At 43.1% G+C, this 22,892-nt stretch overlaps 1 pseudogene; it reads right to left on the bottom strand.

Moving 5' to 3' along the window:
- Window positions 1-7,003: 7,003 nt before the first annotated feature.
- LOC123191962 (zinc finger CCCH domain-containing protein 44-like) lies at window positions 7,004-17,509 on the bottom strand (annotated as a pseudogene).
- Window positions 17,510-22,892: the final 5,383 nt, after the last annotated feature.

Raw genomic sequence — 22,892 nt, 5'->3', positions numbered from 1 at the left:
CCGCAAAGCTGCATATCAGCGATGAAACCGCGTCGAGCTCGGGTGAGAAGGTGATTTGTCATTCTTTTCTTGATGTGGTGGTGCCAGAGGCAGGTGACAAGCGTTGGTGTCAAGCTCAGAGATGTTCTACTATCTTTTCAGTTTTATCGTGTCGATCTTTACGTGACTTGTACTTTGATCTTTATGATATGAATGAGACGTGTATTATCATACAAAAAAACTTCCTATGATCTTTACGGGCATTGGCGGCAGACTGGTGACCGAACACACATCTGGCCACCCGACTGTGCCAGCCCACAGCCAAGTGAGCGGAGTGCTAGCAACGAGCGAGAGCGAGAGAACCAACCAACTACCATAGTATTGCAGCGAATTGGCTCAAGCACGGTAGCGAACTGGACCCAGCTACTGTAGTGAACCGAACAGTGATATTGTAGTGAAACGATGTATGCTGCTGTAACGACGGAATTAGTTACCGTAACGAATTATTATTATTATTTTTGAGGGAAAATGAATAATTATTTGAAATAAAATAAGAACCACAAACATAGGAACTTTTTAATTTGTGAACAAACTTTTGAAAAGGAACATTTTTTTGAAACCAAAACATATATTGGATTTGCGAAGCAAATTTGAAAATACTGGCTCAAAAGCCTTCCATAAGGTTTCCAAACCGGCCAGGAACCTACCAGAAGGTTGCCAAAACCGTGTCTCCTACGACGTTTAGGAACCCCATTTACTAGTCGCTCGTTGTGCTGTGTGCATTTTGGCGATAACGCGCCACAGAGAGCGTCAAATAGGTAAGGCGCTATCTTTGTCCCCTCTCCATGGGAGAGATTAATATATCTGATCTCCTATTTGCTCTTATAGCGCTCCCAACTTCATGAGCCTTTTCCAAAATTCGTGAACCTTTCCCTCAAATACGCGTTTAAAAAATACTTTGTGAATTTTTTCCCTTAGAATTGTGAACTTTTTTCAAATTCATGGAACAGAAATTCCTTTTTTAATTCATGATATTTTATTCAAATTTGTGAACTTTTTGAAAGACATGAACTTTTCCAAACTAATGAACTTTTTGCAAAGTCATGATATTTTATTCAAATTTGTGAACTTTTTGAAAGACATGAGCGAGCCTATACATTACTAGGCCGGCCCATAGCGACGGTTTGTGAGCGCCAGCTCGCTAGTAGCTAAGCGCCGACGAGATTTCCTAAACGGCGCCCGTTACAGGCATCAGCGCAAACGGGGCGCACACCCGGCATCCTTCCATCGATGCTACGCTTTTCTGTGGAATTCCAAAGAAGACTGCGAGCACCAGATTCGAACACGAGACCTCTCCCTTCGTAGACAAACCAACTAACCACCCGGACTTCTCCCATGCTGGTTACTAATTTCATCGGTTTGCTACTTATTCTGTTTTCAGTTCGGGGAACCTTGATTTTTGGAAGCCACCAGCCGGATTTTTCTGGGTTTTTTTTTCTGGACCGCTTTTTGTGATGGTTTTCTATTTCACTTTTCTTTCTCTTTTCATTTATTTTCATTTATTTTTCTTACTTTTCTTTTTCCAATGCACAAGCATTTTTTTTCAAAAAGCGAAGATGTTTTTGAAAGTTTTGTGAGTTTTTTTTGTCAAATTTGAAGAACCTTTTGATTTTCTGTGAACTTTTTTTCAACTTCGATGAACCTTTTTCACTATTGGTGAACTTTTTTTCAAAAAATTGTACTTTTTTGAATTCATGAACCCTTTTTGAAAATCCATGAAATCTTTTTCAAATTAGACGAACTTTTCCCAAAACCGGTGAACCTTTTTTCAAAATTGATTAACTCTTTTTCAAATTTGAACATTTTTTCAAAATGGATGATTTTTTTTTTCAAATCGATGAACTTTCCCCAAATTTGTGAACTTTCTGCAAAAGGATGAACTTTTTCTAAATTGATGAACTTATTCAAGTTCACGTTTTTTCAATAATTCAGAAAACTAAGTGATACCGTATGCATGCAATAAAAAGCGCGGCCGCATGTCCTTATATTATTTACAGTTTATTCTGTCACAACAGTCAATTAGTTCTACTGGTCATGCGCACTTGTACGTTAAGGCAACGGATCGAGTTTGATTCCTGAAGAGGCCACCTTGGCGCTGATATGTCTCGCTCCACGCGAAACGAGTGGAAGCCTCGCTGAAGGGCCGACACAGGTGCGCTGATATGTCTCGTTTTTTTATTTGTTTTTTCAAGTTTTTTGCTTCCTTGTTTTACCTTTGTTTACGCTTCAAAATATTAAAATATATATATTACAAAATCAATCTACATAAAAACTTTTGAAACATGATGACCAAGCATTTGAAAAATGTTAAATGTCTATACAGAATTTTTTTATCACGTATATAAAACATGTATACGAAAAAATAAAAATTGTGTGACCATGTATTACAAAAAAGTATAATTTTTATTGGTAATATCTTAATCGTGTATGAGATAAATGTTGTTGACACATAAAAAATATAGAATAATAATTAAATTACAAAGAAAACCGAAAACAGAGTCAAAATAAACAAGAGAAAGAAGAAAATAAAAAAGAAACAAAAAGCAAAATGAATGAAAAAAGGAGAATAAAATGGGAAAAGAAACAAAATAAAACAAAGAAGACGGTGAACAAAGAAAACCAAAGAAAATAAAAGGAAAAAATTCTACGAAAACTGGTAAAAGAAATGAAGAAAAACCAATGAAAAAACAAAACCAAAAAAATATAAGAAGACCTATGAGATACCGGCTCGTTTCTTGTCAAATAGGCCGCACCCTCAAAAATCACCAACTGCATGCTAACTCATTGGCTAGCAGCACAACCTCTCGCCCAGAAGATCGTTGGATTGACTCCTGGTCGTCCTTCTTTTTCTTCTATATATTTTCTCTTCTAGGTGCGCTTTAAAGGGCCAGTCCGATAGCTGCAGATGCTTCAGCGAGAGAAACTTTTCATCTCGCTTAACGCGATAAATAGTCGCCCCGGAGCTCTCTTACTAGGAGAACCCTAATTGCCGCTCACTGCCGCAAGTAGTCGGCAAAACACACAGAGGCGACCGAGTGGGCCAGCCCACTTCTCGAACGTGCTCGGCCGTACGTGTTTTTTTCGTTTTGTTTCTTCTTCCCTTTCTTGTTTTTAATATTTCTTATTTATTCGTTTTCTTCTCAATTTTTGTATTTATTATTTTTTGCTTCCATAAATTCGAAAACTTCAACATATCAATTTTTTATAAAAATTTCAAACAATCTGAATTTTTTTAAAAAATCATGATTTTAAAAATTGCTTGTTTTTTCATAAATTGTTCCGAATTTCATATTTTATTCACAATTTTCAATGAATATTCTAAAATTCGGAAAAAGTTTGGAATTTGTTTTCACATTTTAAAAAACTTTTCACGTTTAAAAAAATACTTGTTTTTTTAAATCATCAAATTAAAAAAATCGTGTTTTGAGAAAATGTTTGTAATTTAGAGAAATATTAGTGTTTTTCAAGAAAGTATTGAGAATTCCAAAAACTGTTCACGATTTTCAGATAAGTGGTTGCGGAAATTTCAAAGAATGCTTTTCAATTCTCGACACTTTAGTTTGAGCCTAAATATATATGCGCTTCCGATCAATAATGAACAGCCTTTTGCCTGTTAATCTACAGGACATTCTGAAAATTCTTACTTCTCAAAGAATTGGTGTTGATCTTCTTGCATGGGCTCCGGAGTGAAGTGGAGTATTCACGGTGTGAAGCGCTTACCGGCTAGCGCTAGAGGAACATCTTCGGCCCTCATCAGTCGCGGCGAGCAGGGCATTAGACGGGCGATGAGCCGTTTGAGCTTTTATATGGAGGTGCCCAGCTCCTCCCAAGGTTTGCACCTTCATATGGCGTTTAGTCACTCATTGTCTTCCTACATGGGTTATTAAGAAACATCGTGGCTTGGAGAATGCTGACGCTTGTGCCCTCTGTGTATTGGAGCTGGAGGACACTTTTCATGCATTTTGCATATGCCCAAGATTGGTGGCTATTTGGCAGGCCATGACGGAGCATTGGAGGCTTCCAAAAGTTTCAAGCATGCATCTAGCGAACGGGGTCGAATTGGCTCGTGCAGTTCATGTGCGACCTTCCGGAGTTCGACCGCATGAAGCTCATGATGACATGCATTGTGGCGGTGCTGGCATGTTAGGAACGAGTTAAGACAACATAAACTAACGCCACCGGTCGACATGTCTCACCGCTTCCTCCTAAGCCATGTGGACTCGCTCATTGGCATTTAGATCAATACAGATGCCGACCCACTGAATGGGAAAATGGTGGTGCCTGATCATCCCAGACAGGGACTATCATCGCATGTGGCGGCCAAGCCAGCGAAACATGAGAAATGGAAATCACCGAACGACGGATGGCTGAAACTGAACGTGGATGATTCATTGCGTGAACACTCAGGAAATACATGTGCTGGGATGGTCCTCCGTAACGATATGGGTGAGATCATTTTCTCCTCAAAACCCTAATGTATAGTGGTCTACAAATGGGGTTGGATCTCCATTCTGGAAATGCGTTAGATGGGCTTTAAGTGCCTCTAACACCTTTTACAAGTGGAATGTGGGGAATGGAGAAAGTGTTAGTTTTGGCATGATGCTGGGTTGGAGGATTGTTCCCTTAAAGTTAAATATTGGCCTCTGTTTGAGATTTGTAACCAACCTCTCTGCTCACTAGCCCAAGCCTGGGATGGTGCAAATTTGAAACTAACCATTAGGTGGTGTGTTGATAGAACTAGGCTAGAATTGTGGCATCAACTCTTGTGTGAAGTTGGCACAATTTCACTTTCTGATTTGCCGGACACACCAGTGTGGATGTTAGAACCTAGGGGTCGTTATTCGGTTAAATCGTTTTACAAAGCTATTAACTTTGGTGTTGTGGTTTCATAAATTGGGGACTGTTTTTGGAAGATCTTATGCTCTCAGAATGTCCATGTTTTCCTTTGAGTGATTGTGAACAACAAAGTACTGACTAGAGACAACTTGTCAAAAAGGAGACATGTAGAGTACATTACTTGCTTATTTTGCAACAAGCCTGAGTCAGTGAATCACCTTTTCTTTCAATGTATTATGGCATCCCATGTGTGGGGGTTTGTTTCTGAGGCTTTCCAGATAGATATTCCCAAGTCCTTTAGTGATGTCATTGCTATTGTGCAGATGCATAAGAGCAAGCCCATGTTGAATATGGTTTCTGCTGCCTGCTTGTCGAGTTTGTGGACACTGAGAAACGATTTTTTTCATGGAAGAACATTCACTGCATGCTTGCAAATCTCAGCGGGTATCTGCATCAATGGGGCATTCTCTACAACAACACTCAGTCTGTGCTCCTTCGGTGTTGTCTGCTACTGCTGGACAGACGACTTGGAGAGCTACTTAGAATCACCTGGTGATGAGCAACACCAGAGATAGATGTGCTTCTGGAATCTGTAAGCTTAACTAGCTAATCTAGAGCCCTTACTTTTACTCTTGTTGTTCATTTTGTTCGTCGCTCTATAATATAAAGAGATGAAATGCTTACTGGTGGACATTCCTTTGGTTGCATAGCTCGTGGTTGCTCTGGCCTGATATAGATTGAATGTTGTATACTTGCTTTGCTTCATTCTATAAAAAAGGGAGCGGGAGGAAACCCCTTTTATTTAAAAAAATCATTTTCTCCTCATGTCGGGCTCTGTTTTCCTGTGTGGGACCACTTGAAGCAGAGCTGCATGCCTGTATAGAAGGCATCTCGCTGGAGATCCAATGGTAGCTCTTCAAATGCTGCCGGCTCCAGGATCTTTACTCTTGTCTTCTGCATCTGGAATAACTTCCGGGATCGCCTCAAGACGGCGCTGTCTTTCGTCTGGTGTGCTTAGAAGCATTTTTTTGTATAACTTGGGTCATGGATAGTAACAATCGGTAAGGAAAAAAGAACCGCACACAGTTTCTTTCCTGTGCATTAAGTCATAGGCTGGCAATACGCGATAGTAAAATAATATGAAAATATATACAAAACTACAAATCACAAGCATGGCAAGTTACTGCTGCATGATCATTACAGATTTACAATCAATCTGGAAAGGATATTCCTGGAGCCACCCCTTCTCGCGCGCTCTTTCCAACTCCTTGTCCAATTTTCGAAGCTCCTTATCAAACCACTAAAGGAAGGCAACTTCACCAATTATTGCGTAGAAGCATATCGATATTGAGAAAGAAACGATATATTAGCAGTGAGCACTAGATTCAGTTTGATGAGAACCAAGATTTTTTCTTTCAAGCTCCATATGGTATCTATATGACAAACATAAGCAATTTAGCATGCAATGAAGGTAGCATTCTACTAAAAACATCTAAAAAGTTTCCTTTTGAAGAATGGTTGGGAAAATCTATAACCCCATGAGTACACCATTAAATCCAGCCAACTTAGGAAAAATGATATCCAGTCTCCTAGCTAGAGGTCATTCCAGCGCCGAACCTAAAGCCTGATCTTAAAAAGTCATGTCCACCACTAAAAACATTGGTTGATTTTTCAGGGAAGAATATTGCATTCATAATCTTCTTAATACAATATCTGTTCATTACATTTTACCTTTTATCAGGATTAGGAGAAGGCCGAAACTGCCCAGGTGTCAAAAAATCAGTCCAGACCGACTCGGCCGAGCATGAACAAGTCTACCCTAAACTTATAATACTAGAAGACTTCAAATATCAAACTAAAGACAAAAGGAAAACAACTACTAATAAATATATATAAGTTCTAACACAGGCCAAGGTTGAAAGTATGGTACTCCTTTATGCAGTTAAGAGTTAATACTTAAAACAGTATATAAGAACATTTTGCAGAGTCATGCACTATCTCACTCAAAAAGATTTATAATCAGTTGGCCTCTTTCCATATTGCTTCAGATAACCAATTAGATATTTTTTTCCCATTTATATGTATTTTCATTCAATATTTACCACAACAAAGTTCCAAATTGAAACCATCAGAGTGCACTTGCACAAATAACTATGTCTGCATGAATACTTGCCTCTTTTCCCTCTAACTCAGCCTGTCAAAAGCACAAACCTGAGCATTAAGAGAAGCACACAAATGCTTTAAGAGGCTTAAGTAAAACAAGAGACTATATGACACTAAAAAGGGATAAAGAATAAGCCCTTCAAACATTTTCAACATATTTGAAACTAAAAGGGCAGCCAGGTGCACGTAGCTCCCGCTTGCGCATGGTCCGGAGAATGGTCCGACCACTTTGGGTCTTCTGTACGCAGCCTTTCCCTGCATTTCTGCTGCCTTTCACTGTAGTTCCAATATATTAGAAACTAAAAAGCAGAAAATTAACAAGCTGCCTTGTATGGCACGAAAATATTTGCTGTCTGATCTCATATGCACTTGCTACATTACCCCTCCAATCAAAGAGTGACACCTTGGGACATGTGGAGTCTAATTTTGGCCAAGAATGTAGTCGTGAATATTAAAATATTTAGATTGATTTCATTTCAGGAAAATTGTATGGGTAGATCTATCTCAAAAATGCTTTCATTACAATTTAATCCGGTTGTACAATTGTTACAACACAAGCTGGTAGCCCAAACTGCATTTGGAGACCTTACTGACACTCAATTTCTTTTATGACCAAAGGCTTGTTCGTACGTAATTTCAGTTGAAGAAATAGTATCCAACGGGACTACTGACAGTCAATTCCTTAAAAAATTCCCTTCCTTATGACTACATAATGTAAGTTTGTTGTTCCTCAAAATGTTTGTTACAGTCTCGGATGCATCAAATGGGAACAGAGAACAAAGAGAGAAAAATGCTTAGACCAATTTGACTACAGGCACATAGCACAGGGAGGACAAACATTGCATTTTAAAAGCAAAACTTACAACAGTAGGCCTTTTGAAGAGCTCTTTCTTGGCCGACAGAAGAAGATCATTGCACTCATCCTGTTATCAAGAATAAGAGAATTATTTGACCAGGCCAATTCTAAAAGAAGGCTGTATTTGGAGTAGGTGACCAGGCCAATACTAAAATAAAAGTTACTGGAGTGAACAAAACATACCTCCTCAAAGTCCTCTTCTGATAGCATCGAGATCTTGGCATCATCCCACATGCTGGAAGCACATAAAAGAACATCTGTACATGTATCCTTAATCTTGTATTCTTCTGAAGATTTCTTAATGCCTGTTATGGATGTTTTCACGGGTGAGAAAATTGAGGCCTTCCTTAGAATGGAAAGAAAAAACAGCAGAATGCACATATGTCGCATGTATTAAGACATCGAGATATGAATCTGTTTGGATAGTCAGCTCACTCTTCAATGCATAAGTGTTCTAGTATTTACCAACTGATTAAGTAAAAGGATGTTGAGGCATGATTTGCGCTTTCACTCTAAAACTACAAGTATGCTGGGCATGCTTGACAAAATAAGCTAAAACTACAGAAATCATCAGAAGACGAGTGGATTCAACTGGAGATTACCTGTAACTAGTCCAATCTGGTAATATTTCTTAGTCATCTGATAAGTATAACTCTTGAGTGTTAAACTCAGACGTGCAGGTTAGCAAACCGCACCAGGAGTCCTCGGTTATTTAGCTAGGAGATGTTTATCTTCTGTAACTATAACTCTATCTCTACCTAGCTTATTCTCCAAGTTGTAATCTCTCCCGTATCTCAACTGTATGCGATCTCCAGGACTCGCACCCCTGCCTAATATATACGCAGCGTCTCCTCTAGTCGAGGTAAGACGTTTTCCGCTATCGCACATGGTAGTCAGAGCTTTCCTTTTCCCATCTGAAGCTTCTGTCGAATCCATCTAAGCCTAGCCATGTCTTCCTCCTCCGCCTCCGGTGCCTCCTCCTCAAACCTCAATAGCCAGGTCACGGAGAAGCTGTCCCGCACGAACTACGTGCTATGGCGAACACAGATCATCCCCCAATTGCGTGGCGCCGGCATCTACGGCTACATCGACGGCACCACACCGGAGCCGGCGAAGCTCCTCATCACCACCAAAGATGGCAAGGAGACTTCATAACCCAACCCTCTCCACCCTGTATGGGTCCGGGAGGACCAGCAGGTCCTTGGCTTCCTGCTGGCCAACCTCACAAAGGAGGTTCTGGTGACGGTGACCACGGTCACCACGGCGAGCGCGCTCTGGACGACGCTCGCTACCATGTTCTCGTCGCACTCGGCGAGCCGCATCAACAACATCCGCACCTCCCTCATCAACGCGCAGAAGGGTAATCTCTCGGTTGCCTCTTACTTTGCTGCTATGCGCGGATATGCAGATGAACTAGCCGCGGCGGGCAAGGCCATCCAGGATGACGAACTAGTCTCCTACATCATCCACGGGCTAGACGCCGATTACCAGCCTCTGGTATCTGCTCTCGACGCTCGTGTCACCCCCGTCACACTCGATGAACTCTATGCCATGCTCTCCAACTTCGACCAGCGCGTGGCTCATTACCACGGGTCCGGCGGCGGCGGCTTCAAATCTTCAGCCAACATGGCGTCGCGTGGGCAGGGTGGCGGCTCCCGTTCACGTGGCCCTCCTTGCAACAAAGGGCGATCTGGTGGCGGCGGCGGCAGTGACCATGGCTCCTCTCCTCAGCGCACAGGCGGCAGAGGCCGTGGCCGTCGCAGTCGTGGCAGCGGAAACAGGACGCGCCCCGACACTCCATGATGCCAAATCTGCGGGAAACCTGGACACACAACAAGGGATTGCTGGTACAGGTACGAAGAGGATGATGATGATTCCCAGGATGATGACAAGGTTGCTGCGGCGGCTGATGGGTCCTACGGCGTCGACACAAATTGGTACGTCGACAGCGGCGCTACAAACCACATCACGAACGAGCTTGAGAAGGTAACCATGAAGGAAAAATATCGCGGCAAAGATCAAATCCATACTGCCAGCGGAGAAGGTATGGGTATAAGTCACATTGGTCACTCTATATTTCGTACCCCTAGTCGGAAACTACACTTTAACAGCATCTTGCATGTCCCTAATGCACACAAAAATCTTCTTTCCCTACATAGAATTGCCATTGATAATCATGTCTTTCTCGAATTTCATCCTTTTTCTTTTTGATCAAAGATCAGGCAACGAAGAAAATCCTCTATCGAGGTAGATGTGTTCGAGGGCTCTATCCGTTGATTCCGGAGTTTAGAAGATTCAACAAGCAAGCTTGTGGTGCTATCAAGATGTCGTCTACTCGATGGCATGATCGTTTAGGACATGCCTCTTTTTCTTTAGTTGAAAAGTTACTTAAGAAAAATAAGCTCCCGTTTGTTGGTGAGCGTCATGCTGAAACTATTTGTGATTCATGTCAACGAGCTAAAAGTCATCAATTGCCGTATCCCATCTCTACCAGTATTTCTACCAAACCATTGCAACTTTTTTTTTCTGATGTTTGGGGTCCAGCCCCCACTTCCGTTGGTAGACATACGTATTACGTCAGCTTCATTGATGACTACAGTAAATTTTCTTGGATCTATCTTCTTAAGAGAAGATCAGATGTATTTCAAGTTTTTCAAAATTTTCAAGCGCTCGTTGAACGTAAGTTTGATAGCAAAATTATCGATGTCCAATCTGATTGGGGAGGGGAATACGAAAAGCTAAATTCCTTCTTCCAAAATCTTGGCATCTCACATCATGTGTCCTGCCCGCATGCTCACCAACAAAACAGGTCCACTGAACGCAAGCACATGCACATTGTCGAGGTTGGTCTTGCTCTTTTAGCAGGTGCCTCCATGCCTCTCAAGTTTTTGGATGAAGCTTTCCTCACGGCTGTTCACATTATCAACATGCTACCTAGTCGTGTCATTAACAATGAAACTCCGGTAGAAAGACTTCTTCACACTAAACCAGATTATAAGTCTCTCCGCGTCTTTGGGTGTGCATGTTGGCCCAACCTACGTTCATACAACACTCGCAAACTCATGTTTCGCTCAAAACAGTGTGTCTTCCTAGGATATAGTGCCCAACACAAGGGGGTCAAGTGCCTAGATGTCTCCACTAGCCGTGTCTATATTTCACGTGACGTGGTCTTTGATGAAACCGAATTTCCGTTCGCTGACCTCCATCCCAATGCTGGTGCACTCCTAAGGAAAGAAATCCTCCTTTTGCCTCCTCACCTCACTAGTTTTGATCAAGGGGGACCGAATATAGATGATTTATTGTTGACTAACCCATCTAATGAAGTGCATGAGGTTTGTGTTGATGAAACAGAAGAAATCCGTATGGAAACTGAAGAAAACGGAGCTCCAACAGTGCCATATCCCATGTGTTTCACCAGGGGAGACAACCCGCCCTCGGGATCCGCTCGGCTGCAGCGAACCGAATCAGCCTCGGGATCGCCTCCTGCTGTCGCGGCTGGCTCAGGCGCGCGCGTGGCATCTTCCTCAGGCCCACGTGTCGGCCCCACGGGGGTCCCGCAGGCATAGGCGCACAACGCCCCGCACCAATCAGGCGGTACGAGGTACGCCAGCCAACCCGTCACGTACACGCGGCGCGATGGCGCGCGGTACAGGGCTGGCGGTCCGACCGGCACAGCAGCCCAGGCGGATGCGTCATCATTATGCAATGATGGGCTGCATGCACATGCAGATGTTTCAGCGGGATCTTCTGTGGCCGTTCCAGGAAATTCACTTCAACACACAGCCGCAAAAAATCAGTCAGAATCTCCCTCGGGATCTGGTGCGGTACAGGAGCAGTTCCCTGGATCTTCTGTGCTTGATCCGGCTGTGCCTCAACAGCGGCGTACACGGCTGCAACAAGGGGTAATACAACCTATTAATTATAAGCATATGGCCAAGTATGGTATGGTTTGCTCCACAGGTGAACCAGGTGAGCCCAATACCCTTGAAGCAGCACTGTGTGATGAGAAGTGGAAGAAAGCCATGCATGAAGAATACATGGCATTGAAAAGAAACAAAACGTGGCATTTGGTTCCCCCACAGCAAGGTAAAAATTTGATTGATTGCAAGTGGGTTTTCAGGATTAAGAGGAAGGCTGATGGAACCATTGATCGTTACAAGGCTAGACTAGTTGCAAAAGGGTTCAAGCAGCGATATGGCATAGACTATGAGGACACCTTCAGTCCGGTGGTAAAGGCAGCCACCATTCGTCTTGTCCTGTCTATTGCAGTCTCTAGAGGATGGAGTCTCAGACAACTCGATGTTCAGAATGCGTTCCTTCATGGCGTTCTGGAAGAGGAAGTGTATATGAAACAACCTCCTGGGTTTGAGAGTAAGAATGCTCCTTCTTATGTATGCAAACTTGATAAAGCATTGTATGGTTTGAAGCAAGCTCCAAGAGCGTGGTATGCTCGTCTCTGTCACAAAATGCAAGCACTAGGTTTTGTTCCTTCCAAGTTTGACACATCATTGTTCATCTACAACAAGTCCAACACATGCATATTTGTCCTTATATATGTTGATGATATTATTATGACTAGCTCATCTGATGAAGCAATCATAGGACTTCTTAAGGATTTGAGTGCAGACTTTGCTCTAAAGGATCTTGGTGACTTGCATTACTTTCTTGGGATTGAGGTGAAGAAACACAAGGATGGACTTCTCCTCTCACAAGAAAATATGCAACTGATCTGGTTAAGAAAGTTGGACTGCAGGGATGTAAGCCCTCACTTACCCCATTATCTAGCTCAGAAAGATTATCTCTTGCAGAAGGTGAGGCTTTGAATCAAGAGGACAACACCAAATACAGAAGTCTGGTAGGAGCCCTTCAGTATCTCACACTCACCAGACCTGATATTTCCTTTGCTGTAAACAAAGTATGCCAGTTTCTTCATGCACCCACCAATGTTCATTTGACAGCTGCGAAACGTATTATTCGATATGTTAAGCATACTTTGAGCTTGGGACTGAACTTCAGCAAATCACCATTCACTCTTGTCAGTGCATTTTCTGACTCTGACTGGGCTGGCTGCCTCGATGACAGACGCTCCACTGGTGGTTTTGCAGTATTCTATGGACCAAATTTGATATCGTGGTGTGCACGTAAACAGGCTACTGTATCCAGGTCAAGCACAGAGGCTGAGTATAAGGCATTAGCAAATGCTACAGCAGAGATAATATGGGTTCAGTCCATGCTGAAGGAACTTGGCATACAAAGTAAGCAGGCTCCTTGCTTGTGGTGTGACAACCTTGGTGCAACGTATCTCTCTGCAAATCCAGTGTTTCATGCCGGGACAAAGCATATCGAGATAGATTTTCATTTTGTCAGAGAAAGAGTTGCTCAGAAGCAACTTGACATTCGCTTTGTGCATTCCAGAGATCAACTTGCAGATGGATTTACAAAGCCTTTGCCTATAAGAAGTTTTGAAGATTTCAAGTATAATCTCAACTTGATGAAGTTGTGATTAAGGGAGGGTGTTAAACTCAGACGTGCAGGTTAGCAAACCGCACCAGGAGTCCTCGGTTATTTAGCTAGGAGATGTTTATCTTCTGTAACTATAACTCTATCTCTACCTAGCTTATTCTCCAAGTTGTAATCTCTCCTGTATCTCAACTGTATGCGATCTCCAGGACTCGCACCCCTGCCTAATATATACGCAGCGTCTCCTCTAGTCAAGGTAAAACGTTTTCCGCTATCGCACATTGAGATCATTCTTCACTGTGACCAAACAGCCAATAACCTTCTGTTCAAATGTGTCTAGCTCGGTCAGAAGTTTTACAACTAAGGTTCTTCTCAGATAAATCAGATTCAGGTTATTCGGATTGAGAGCGGCAAGACATTTCTTGTTTATTCCTGAAACACTCTTAGGAATTATTGGGTCTATTCCTGAAACACTCTTAGGAATTTTTGGCTCTAAATTATTCCAAGGCTTCTTTTTCACCGTGTAACCATTATCATCCACAGATCCATCGCTTTCATCCTCTGAAATCACATTTGCAGAAAGATGTGTTTCCAGCAGGCTATAGATCATGCTGTACTTAAATTTCCTTTTGTTAAATAAAGAATGCAGGTTCTGATCACACATGACAGATTTCTTCTTCTTATCATGTAGATTCTTCTTTCGAACATACTCCTTGACAACTTCGGTACCTTTGAAATGGTCAAGAGGCGTGCTTGTATCCTTACCAATACATGATAGGAATTCTGTTAGCTCTTTTGAACCCAACATATGTTTTCTTCTCCAGCTTCTTTCTCTTCAGAGTTGCTTGCACTTCATTTGGTTTGTCCATTGTGTCAAGAAGAGATGATGGCCCGGCACCATCATTTTCAACTAATGGCTTGTGATACTCATCCGAATCATTCCCTTCTCTACACTTTAGGCTTCTTTTATGACGAATATTTGCTGTCTGCAAGTCGAGCAGTGTAAAATGTTCCTGTCATTAAGTACTGTCCAGTAATCTTTAAACAATATTTTGTAGTTCTCCGGGGTACCTCCGAAAACAACCATTGCCTGGAGATGCACGTGAGCTCGTCAGGAAAAGACAACAGAAAAAAACATAATGGGTGGGTAAACTGGAATTTTATGCAAACCAGCCTGGCTGCTATCTACTCCCTCCGTTCCTAAATATTTGTCTTTCTAGATATTTCAACAAATGACTACACACGGAGCAAAATGAGTGAATCTACACTCTAAAATATGTCTACATACATCCGTATGTGATAGTCTGTTTGAAATGTCTAGAAAGACAAAGATATTTCAACAAATGACTACACACGAAGCAAAATGAGTGAATCTACACTCTAAAATATGTCTACATACATCCGTATGTGATAGTCTGTTTGAAATGTCTAAAAAGACAAATATTTAAAAACGGAGGGAGTATCTACTAAGAAATCCAACATAAGTGCAGGTGGAAAACCTTCAGGAAAATATACAGTGAATAGCTTTACGGTAAGCAACAGGAATCTTAATATTTTTGAGGTAGGGTGACAAAATTGACTGACGAATGGAATATCAATGCTAATTGAAACGTAGTCCCACTTTGAAATGGAAGCTCGTTACTGTAATCCAAAAATGAGCCTGGTGGCATGCATATTACCTCCTCATGATCATCTTTCTCAGTCGCCACTGCCATATTAAAACAGCTGCGGCAGAATCCCATGCTGAATTCCTTGCTCTGCTTCACCGGGACGAAATCAATTTTTCCAAAGCAGTCTCCACAACTAGAGGAACTTGGACAGCACAAGCATAAATAGAGTGCATCACTTCCGCATTTAGCACATTTGTGCCAATCTGAAAATAGTTCAAATTAGGTGCAAGAATCAAAATCATTATTTTACAGGACAGAAGTGAAAGAGCATTTGACAAATCCGTATGTGGTTCATAGTGGAATCTCTACAAGAGTGAATTGCTAAAGACCACCACATTTGTGCCTAGGGTACTCCAAAACCACCGTTTTGTCAAAAATCACAAAAAACCACCACTTCCGCGTCAAGTGAATAACAAATCGCACTGATTCGGAGTTGGGTTGTGCCTAACAGCAAAACTTACGAGTGGGACCCACCTGCCAGGCTTGTAGGAAATACTTATGTGTGGCTTGCAACATTTTATCTATACTACATAGTTCCTGGAATATGTTTACCTCGATATGGAATTTACCAATGCACTTGAATATTGCTTGGAATAGATGAATGGAATATAGTTCATGGAAGTTGGTACGTATATGCTTGAAACAGTATTTATTAATGCTGGAATATTTATTATACTAATGTATATTTTGCCCGAGCACATCATATTATGGAATGCCAGGTTGTTCATGGGATTGGCTCCATGAATTGGTAAAGCCTGTGAATTTGAATTGTAATTCAAATTCAGCGTGCGACTCACACGTACGTGCTTATGGGACAGTTTGCAGATGAAACTCCTTGATGGTTACTAATGATCGTGATTGGTTAAGTTAACCTGGAGTCTTCGTTTAAACAGATTTTATTTGGACATTTATCTGCAGTTTGTACAGTTTAAAATTAACTGGAATAGTACTATATAAAGGTCCCTAACAAGTGGGACCCACCTGCCAGGCTGACTTGGCAAAGAAAGCAAGCCACGTGTACATGTTGACTAGTCTTTCTCTCCCTCTCACTAGTCTCTTCTCACACATTATGTCGAGCACCTAGGGTGCTAGCATGACAACTGCAATGGAGCCTTGCTGGTGAGTGAGAGTGAGGTCGCCGGCGGCGCGCATGAGCACGGGTGCGACCAGGGCGCTCCTCCACGGCACACCGGCAGTCGCCGCGCGCGCCACCGAGCAACGGGTCGATATAGTCACGCGACAAACTCCGGCAGCCGCCGCACGCGCGCCACTGAGCAATGGGTCGATAAGCTAGCCAGCCGCCGGCGGTGCAGGAATTCACGCGCGAGCGCCCTGGCATGCGGAACTGCCAGGCGGCGGACGCGGCGGCCGAGCGACGGCAAGGTGGAGCGCCTCCACTGGCCGGCCACCGCGGCAGACGTCATGCGCAGGAACCCCGACCCCTTCGTCGCCCTCGTGGTCCTCCATCACGACTCTAGCGGCGCTGACTATAAGCTCGGGCTCGGCCAGGCGGCTCCACCATGGCGCACACGAGCACGGTCGGCCAGGGCGCTCCCACGGTGCGCGCTCCCATGGGCTCGGTCAGGGCGCGAGCACGGGTTCAGCCAGGGCGCTTCACCACGCCCAGCGCGCGAGCACGAACGCAGCAAGAACACAAGCACACAGCTCTGTTCGCAGTGCGCCGGAGATAGAAAGTCGACGCGGGGAGGCGTGAGGGAGGGCGGCGAGCGCAGATGGCCGCGATGCACCATATTCGGCCGGCGCCAAGAAGCGGGGAGGGGCGATGCCAGGCGGCGGGGAGGGGTGGTGCCAGGCGGCGTGAGCTCGCGTGCCCCTGCCCGTTCCCGTGCGTCTTGCCAGGATTCAGGCGGCGCTGCGGCGCTGTGAGGGAGGGGCGGCGCTGCGGCGAGCAGAAGACGAAAGAGGAGGTTCTTGTATCTGTACAGGGGCTTGTCACCTTGGTGAGAGAGGAGGCGAAGGGGAGATCTGGTCAGGGGAAGGCGGAGGACGACGACCCCGGTCCGTCGCCGCCAGAGGTACGGAGCGCTGGACGGAGGAGGGCGGAGCGCTGGATCTTGGTCCCCGTCGCCTCTCGTTCGCGAGCGGCCTCTCGAGGCGTGGAAGCCGCTCCCGGGGATGGCGGAGATGGCGATGCCCTCGGGGCCCGCCACGAGGCCGAGCGCCGCAAACTTACCGTGCACCGGCAGCTCCTCCCTCGGCCTGAGAGGCAGAGACGAAGACGAAACTCAGTTGGAAGTTGGAACCGCTCCCCGGTGAAATCGGCGGAAATCCGCCACTCACGATTCGCGTGAGCTCCAGCACATTAAATAAAGAGTGAATTCCATTTTTTACCTTTAGTTGTACATTTGTGACACATATTACCCTATTTAGCGAAACTTTTATCGAAATGTCAGATTTTGGAGACTTTAACACGGTTTTACCCCAGTTTTACATTTTGTCTGTTTATGGTCGATAGGATCGGCATGTTGCGTCATTGATTTGTAAAAAAAAACTGTAAGGATCGGAGGGCATCATTGGCGATCTTGTCCAAGCTTCTCTTGTCTATCTGTTCCACTCCTTGTGGCCGTCCACATGTTTTTGAATACAGGGCGTCACCTCACACCTTACCTGATGGACACGCATCAAAAAACAAGGGTCCAAAAATTTCAAAAGGGGTATTCTAGACGAATTTTCACTCGAAGGGGTAATTAGTGTCACAAATGTATAAATATGGGGTAAAAAGTGGAATTCACTCTTAAATAAACGAGCCACACTGTATCTTCTTCGTCCCGTACCTCTGCAGTAGTACTACACCTCGCACCTGCAACAATGGCCTTTCTTGTGCTGCTCATCGTCGCGAGCTTCGCTGCCAGCGCGACGGCGGCCCTGGAGGCGGAGCCGGCGTGCTCGCCCTCCCTCTGCGGCGCCGTCGAGGTCCGGTACCCGTTTTGGCTGGACGGCGGCGGCGGCGGCAACGTTTGCGGGTACCCAAGCCTCAGGCTTGAGTGCCGCGGCGGCACGCCCGTGCTCCGGCTGCCCTCAGGCGACTACAGGGTACACCGAATCAGCTACGGCGACAACGGCGACGACGGCACATTCACTCTGCACGATTCCATCGTCCACAACAGCAGATGCCCGCTCGTCGTCGGAAGGAATCTGACTTTGCCCGAGGGCTCGCCGCCGCCGTTCTCCCTCACCGGCAACGACATGAACGTGACATTCTACCTCAGATGCCCCTTCAACGCATCTCCTTCGCACATGGTGGCTTGCCTGGAGGAGGCCGATGGCGTGCACCACACGCACGCGCGTTTCTGCTCCGGTGCTCCCCCGGGCTAAACGCGGGTGGAAAACACATCGACGGCCAGGATAAACCAAAAATGGTTCATAACGAGGGGCACGATCGTCTTTGTTGCCCCCGCGTATAGCCGTCGAGGAGCCCTGGAAGGCCTGTACGGGCCCGGTTAGATCGTATGCCCGGCCGTATACGTTGAAGGAATTTATGGCTTGCAACATTTTATATATACATTGTCCGGAATTAAACTTCATGTGGAAGTATCATGGAAATAACAAAGGAATTAATGATGTGGAATTGACTTAAGGAAATATACTTAAGGAAGCCGGTACAGCTATATTGAAACACAGTGTACATGAATATGCTGGAATTATACCCGGGAACAGTATAGAGTGGAAAGCCAGGTTGTTCATATGTTGGCTATATGAATTGATTAAAGCCTGTGAATTTGGATTTAGATTCAAATTCAACACGTGACTCACACACGTGTGCTTGTGGGACTAATTGCAGATTGAGACTCCTAGATGGTTACTAATGATCGTGGTTGGTTTGGTTAACCTCGAGTTTCTGGAACAATTATCTGCGGAATTATGGTTTAAATAAAACTGGAATTAGCACTATATAAAGGTCTCTAACCCCTAGCCTCAAATTAATGATTGTGAGCGGCACCACGGAAAAAGATTGAGAAATAGGGGTTAGACCGTATTGTGCTAAATCTAACATTGGCATCGGAGCTGATGGTTCAACGCCGCCGGAATCCGCTGCAAACTTCTTGTCGCCGGCGTGTAGGTGCGATGATCGCGTATACCCGCGAGGAATCTACCGCTGCTAGCTGCATCGGCCGCCCGTCATATTCTCTGTGCACTCATCCCTGGCGGAACTTCCCACAGTTGGCCTCGCCGGACCTCCCGACGTGTCTTACTACCCTAATCCTAGTCCGCTACAACTCTGCTGGCGAATCACCGATCACGTTCGGTCCGGCCGCGGAACCTCGTAAGTTCCTACGCGGTCCACCGCGTCGCCGCGGCCGTCCTGCACCAACTCGCCGAGATCGATCTCGCCGAGGAACACGGCGTCCTGCTGCTTCGTCTGTCGCTGGAATCGCCAGCTGCTGCATCAAATCGACAACAACACCTCAGGAAGTTCCTCCCAACTAGCTCAGACGCTGTGCCGTTTTCTCGCCATTGACAGCGTTCGCGACCTGTTCGACTAAACGCCTACAGGAAACAGGACACTGCCATCGGTAGGAAGCAAAAGCAGTGATTACTATCCGATCGCACGGATCAATCGGGAAGCCAACATCCGACTCCATCCTTGCCCAATTCGTTTTTTGCGTGCATGGATGGAGGAAAACAAGCCAATCTATGGCTGCTACAATTTAACCGCCGTCTTTTATTTTTCTGAATCTCTACCACACGGGCTCTGCAGTCGCTGGTAATCTGCGTATAGCATGGAATTAAGGAATTGACATATGAAGCTGATTCAGAACTCTAGAAGGAAAAAGATCTGCTCGAACAATAGTTGGGATTGCTACTAGTATTTCAGTTCAACCTGTTGGTTCACTCTGGCCAGGTAATGGAGGAACCATTAATCAGTCCGTATTGAGTACTGAATATGGAAATCAATCCTTGTCTTGCTGCACTCGGTATTCTTCTCTCTTGTCGCTTGAAGGAATTTTTCCACAGAACTAGCTGCGCTACATATCTGTAACACTTTTCCTTCGATGGCAATGGCTTCGTAAAGTGTATTATCTAAGTTATTTAGAACATGCAGTTTAGATGCTCTAATTACACGGTTTGGAAAGGGAATCATGTTTTTTTTTCAATTGAGAATATTGTTTATGTCATTAACCTGTATAAACCGGAAAAGCCAAAAGGGAAAGGAAAGCTATGGAATTTGACTACGGAAAATTGACTAGTTCACATAGTTATATCAATATTTCATTCTTTAGATGCTGAGTATGAGAGTGCACAGATTACGTGGAACATTTTACGTAACCTGGACTTTTTTTTGGGACTTCTTTTATTGGACACCACTTGCCTTTAAAGGAAGTTGGAATTCACTCCAAGGAAATTTATTAAACTCTTCATCATATGGATTGTTTATTTATTTATTTTGGCACTATGATTTTCAATTGCTATGGGATTGACATTATCACCAGAATATACTGGAACTCATTGGTATACTCCGGAATGTGTCGGAGTGTTTAATAATTCATCGGAATTCTCTGGCGTAATGATGACGAGACGACATGAAGCGTGTCTATATTGTAATTGACATCACTTATTTTGGAGGAGTATGGAAAATACTCCAGTGGAAAAGGAAATCAATATTTACTCAATGGTATATCCAATTTTATGGTTTGTACAAAATATTTGTTTGTCACTACTTTTCCATATAGTTGGATTATGGATTTTGTCTATACATCATAATTTGATGGAATACTATAGCCTATTTATTGACACATGAACAAATTGCAAAGGAAGAATAAATGTGCATAATTAGTCACTAATGATAAATTATATAACTTTGGAATTGGAAATTATGTAATCAAACTCTGTTTATGGAGGAATATTACTATTGTTCGTATATTCACCTACAATGAGAAGGAATTTCATTTATACTTCTCTATTGGGATTTTTTGGTTATGTATACTATTTGGAAAAGGAAGAGTGGAATTTATTGCTCAACAGAAAGGTTAGTACATTATTGAATTTAACACAACGGTCTCATATTCTATCGATAATCCGTTGGAAGTTGGTTGTGAAGATAACTCCATAGGGAGGACCACTGATAATAGGAACACATGCTCGGAATTGTATTGTCGATGGAATTTACGACTTGGTCTTACTAAACAGAATTACACTTATTAATTCTGGAATTCTATACTTAAGTGGGAGGATTGTGATACTTCATCAGCTTATATTTCCGGTACTTTTGGACACTCATATTTGAGGTCATCAAAGGATTTAATAGTTTGAAAACTAATTGGTGGGGGAAGTACACTTTAGGAATATTTATTGAAACTAAGGTAATGAGCATGGAATAATTCACCGTTGTCTATCATGCACTCCATGGCCGAATGGAGGAATACAACTCTTGATTATGTGAATAGCATCACATACTACTATTTTTGTCTACTGAGTCATTATCTATCACAGTTACTATTTATTTTTGTGAACTAGAAGGAAGTATTCTATTTATGTTTTGGCAGTATGGAGTTGGAATGATTGTTAACTACGTAGAACACCAAGTTTTAGTTTTTATTTATATATTCTATTGGATAAAAAAAATTATCTGAAAAAAGGTAGATTGGTGGAAAGTAGGAATATGGTATTGTATGATGTTTACAAGTAGTCATATTGGACTTTTATGTGTACTAAACTCAAAGGAAGACACAAGTTAAACTCCCAACACTAACATGCTTAGGAAAAGCGGGAGGAATTATTCCGACACTAACATGTTTAAGGAAAGTGGGAGGAATTAAAATGAAACATCATATCCTAGCTATAATTGTCTGTCTTTTTTTGGGGGGGGGAAGTCACTCTACTATATTTAAGAGGAAACAGTACCTAAACTTGTTACTAATGTTAACTATGGGTGGAATCATTGCGGGAAGGAATAAACTCAATGAGGAGGAATAAAAGTTTGGGAACTTCTTATTTTACCAAATAACCGCAGTCCTGTAGGTTCTAAATGGATTTACTTACATAGAAGTTTAATGTAACATGCTTAGTGGAAATTAGAAGGCCAAGCTTGTTGTTTAATTCTTTACACAAAGGAAATGCTTATACTTTGGTGGAAACTCTGGAATTCAGAGGTGGGAATAAAGACATGGTTTGCTAATTGAATAGATCAATTCATATTTTTTGGAACAAGCTTCACATCAATGGTATGTCAGGTCATCTGGTTTTATCAATGATGGAACATATCATATACAAAGTGAAAGCTTGGTTCGGTTTGAACTTTCGTACGGAAGGTATGTTGAATCTTCCAATGTTTTGGGAGTGGAACTACATAGAGAATGTTTTAGTATATTTTTTCTATGGAAAGCTGCAAATCTATCAAGCACCTTTTGTTAAAGGGAATGATACTCTGCGAGGAATTATATTTGAACTCGTGAGGACAAAGGAGGAGTAATTGTCATACCAAAATTATTGTGGGACATTACTCGTGCGACCTGAACTTAGCCATGCCACTTTAATTGTTGCTATTTTGATTAGCACGGGAAGCAATTTGCTGGAACTATTAGCAAATGGAATATGAATCTTATAAAGATTGTTGGAATCGCATTAATTTTTTTAACTTGTTACGAAATGGCAAGAAAATCTGGATTATTCATTCTTTGACTATCTCAATGCGTGGATATATTGACACTATTTACTGGAAAGAGGATATCGGTGAAAGGTAATCTATTTTTATGTTATATGTTAATATTTACTTATGTAGGTATTTATGGTGTACAAAGGAAACATGATTTAGTACTCATTACTTATGAAATATGAATACTTTGATGCATCAAACATTGAAGGAAGGTCTATGGCTAAGGAAATTTCTTCGTGAACTAAAGGTCGTG

This window comes from Triticum aestivum, chromosome 2A (genome assembly GCF_018294505.1).
Source record: "Triticum aestivum cultivar Chinese Spring chromosome 2A, IWGSC CS RefSeq v2.1, whole genome shotgun sequence".
Lineage (NCBI taxonomy): Eukaryota > Viridiplantae > Streptophyta > Magnoliopsida > Poales > Poaceae > Triticum > Triticum aestivum.
Note: the sequence above shows the minus strand (reverse complement) of the source record. Positions and strands in the feature narration are given on the sequence as shown.